Source organism: Dama dama, chromosome 28, assembly GCF_033118175.1.
Source record: "Dama dama isolate Ldn47 chromosome 28, ASM3311817v1, whole genome shotgun sequence".
NCBI classification, from domain to species: domain Eukaryota; kingdom Metazoa; phylum Chordata; class Mammalia; order Artiodactyla; family Cervidae; genus Dama; species Dama dama.
In genome coordinates this window covers 29,700,801-29,704,529 of record NC_083708.1, presented here as the reverse complement: position 1 = coordinate 29,704,529, position 3,729 = coordinate 29,700,801, and positions in this window count along the sequence as shown.

Here is a 3,729-nt window from a genome sequence, read left to right as displayed (position 1 = left end):
CTTACTATTCCTAGTAAGTAATCATGGAAAGATATGGGTGGAAAGTGGTTGGCTCACACAGTTGAATAAAGAAAAATTTAAGAGAATACAAGAGTTTTAGTGGGTAAAGCATATATAAAAATATCTCCTTTACATTTTTCAGGAAATGATCAAGAATAGAAAGCAACTTCGTCTTCTCTTTTTAGCCACGTCATTTCTGGTTACATGAAACAAGATTAAATAGACTCCTATATTTTTAAATAAAGAATACAAAAAGTAAATGATACAGCTGATGCAGAAAAATCACCAATGGAAAAATGAATCTTTAACTGAAAAAGGCTTGTTAAGGTTGAGGGTTGGCCCATCCATCCTATCCGAGATGATTTACAGTCAGTCAGAGCTCATCTGCAATTCTAAAACTGCAGACTTCTGTTTTCTAATCTGAATAAGAAGTAAACTTCATCATAGATTTTGGAAGAAAATCATTGTTTTGGATTAAAGTTTCCTAATTATATTCACAGACCTACAGCTGATGAAAGCTTAGCAGCTAGAAGACTATACTGATAAGAATAATAATAGCTCATTGAGTGATTACTCTATGCCAGGCCTTGTTCTAAATTATTTACTTTTATTTTTTCATCTTATTCTTTCAACAAGACTATGAATTAGGATATTTTATCTCATATTTATAAGATGGGATTCATCGGGTAGATTTCCTCTGATCCAAGGCCACATAGTAAGTAGCACAACTGAACAAGAACCAAGAAGGTAGACCCACCCTATTCTCTGCCTGCCTGTTAGGTGGAGATTTTCTGTGCTTTTTCTTCTTTAATCTACATTTTAACATCACAGGAAAAATAACAGTCGTGAATGTGTTTAGGGTGTATACTTGCGTATAACTGTATATTTGTGTGGACCCAGGAATCAAGAAATTTGAGTGTGTGACCTCGTCCTGCCACTGACCTGTTGTGTTCTCTTTACGTATATTCTTCATACTTCTCTGTCATGTTTGTTAAAAAATGTAAGATACTTCAAAAATGATGATGCAGTAGGATTTTAGAACTATGCTAGCTAAACTTATCTAGTTTCTTAACTTTCAGAGTTCAAACTCAAGTGTATCTATCCTTCATGTTTTTTCCACCCCTTTCTGACATACCTCAAGTAATCACAGGGCACCATGTTTTTGAGACTAAATCCCAAGTCCTTTTATTCCTTTACAACCCCATCTGATTTGATTTAACATGACTTTATCTAATTTCAGGGCAGACACGTGTCTTTTTGTTAGTGCCTTCTGATGTAATTAAGAAGCATCCTCCACATGCCGGATCCTGAATTAAAATATAACAGAATCACATTACCCTTTGACAACTGTAGTATAATTCTAGGAGATAAAGAAACATCATTCCACCAGAAGTTTCTAGGGGATTTGTAGTATTCCAGGGGTACTCTTACGTTTGGAGTGTAAATGCCACTCGATAAGAAAATATCAGTGGACTCTTGAAGGGATGTAGTTGTATATTCCTCAAAGGAAGCATGAAGGACTCATACATGCCTTGACAAGCTGATTAATTACTGCCTCAGAAAATATAACAATATTTCATTAGAAAAAGTGCCAAGAGGAGATGCATATCAAACTCATGGGACTGCTCATGGATGATTCTGTTTTAAATATTCTATCCAACCATCACATCACTCTGCAGGTCTCCCTTTTTCTCAACTGGAACAGATGTTTGGTAGATGTAGAGTTTTATTAAGGAAGCTACAACTCGTTTCCATGTGTCTGCTTTTGCTTGGAGTTCAGGACATCTGCCCACTTTAGGGCAGAGGATGTTTCTTGCGTTGATTTGTTTGGTGCCCGAGGAGAGGCATGACTTTCTGCTTTTCTCTCTGGGCATTTCCTGCCAAGCTTTCCCTCTGAATTTGGGTGCGTTGAGTCTTCCCTCAGAAGACTAGTGACTCCCAGCTATAATTTCCAAATTCTTGCTCCAAATATGCTGTTTGTATTCAATAGCTGCCTGAGGTTATGTTTCTCCACAAAGTGTGACTTGTTCTTAGACTCTTTGGTTGTTGTTTGCTTAAAGGCACTCATCAGAACAGAAGTGTTACAGAGGCTTCTGAGATGCTGCAGTGGTCACAGCTCGGGGCTAAAACGTGACAGATGTATGTCGGCTGCCTGTCACCCAAGGTCTCATTTATAGCTAGCGGCAGCCTGCACAGCTTTTGACTTCCCTCCTGCATTCATCTGAATTCATGAAATGTCAGTCCCCCACATGTAAATACAAGGTCTGAAACCTAGATTTAAGTTATCAGAGAGGCACTTTTTATCATCTTCACAGATGTTCATTGGCAAATGACTGCAATTTTTAGCAACGGAAAATAAAATTCTATATACAAAGCCACAAATTCATTCATTTCTACCATCAGATATGCTTCTGGAATGTTTAATGTCTTTTCTCCACCTATCCTAGACCTAGCTTACTTCTCATAATGATGATTAGAACTTCTTAACAAATTCAAACATATCAATTACTTTCCCTACTGGATTCTGAACATGTCCAATACTTGAGTCCTATATCTTGACCCTGTAATTTTCACATACACTATTTTATACTTATACAGTGTTACATTTAAGTAACTAAGGAATGGGAATCTTTCCCTAGTGAAAACAAGAGTATGAAATTAGGTACTCTATCTTCTACCTCTTAGTATTCTCTGTAGTACTTGGCATGAGTCTGGAAATACAGAAAACTCTCAGTTTATGTGAAATCTATCTTACTGGAAAATTTTAAAGATTTTTTTTTTCACACCCAGAATTGGTGATGGTTTTGGAGAAGAGAAATTTTCATAAATTTGTTATAAATATAAATTGTTACAAACTTTCACAGAGGCAATTTGCCATTATCTGTCAATATTTTTAAGTGTGTATGCAGACAAATCAGTAATTCCACTTCAAGGAATCTAGTCTGTGAATATTATCACTCAAGCAAATAAAGATATATTGCAGCATTTTGCAATACAGCATTACTTTTATTAGTAATAAAAATGAAGTCAATCTGAACATTCATCAGTATGAGACTGGTTAAATGATACCACAGACCACAAAGCAATGCTCTAAAAAATAAATATAGATATACCAAGAAAAACAAAGCTCATATATACTGTTAAAGAAAAGACATCAAAATACATAAATAAATAAGCAACAAAGAAACAAAAATATATAAAAACCCCAAATTACAGAATAATATATACAACAGTCTGCTCTAGTAGCACAAACACATGTGCTTGGGGAAGCTGTGGGTATGCATATCAAATGGGGAAGGAAAGAGGAGTCATTTTTACTTTGACTAATATTTTGGATCTTTATTTAATAATTTATTGAATGCCTATTAAATTCAGGACCTATGTGTGATTATTTCATTTTAATGCTTTCAACACTGCACTTCTTTAGTCATTTGAAAATATTTTTTTTAATACAGGTTTTCTAACCATAAATATTATCATGGTTCATCATAGAACTTGTGCTTTTAAGGGTGCTGCAATTTGTTTATAAAGGTCACTCAAACAAAATGGTAAGATTACATTCAAACAAGTTAGTGCTGTGGGCATATAAAATTTGTTAGACTTATCAAGACTGCACTGTACTATATCCCTAAAACAAAATCCTATGTCAAGATGCAAATTTTACATATGGATGCATATGAATTCTTACAGGAGTTAGTGAAAAAATGTGGTGGCTTTCTAGCTGTTGCT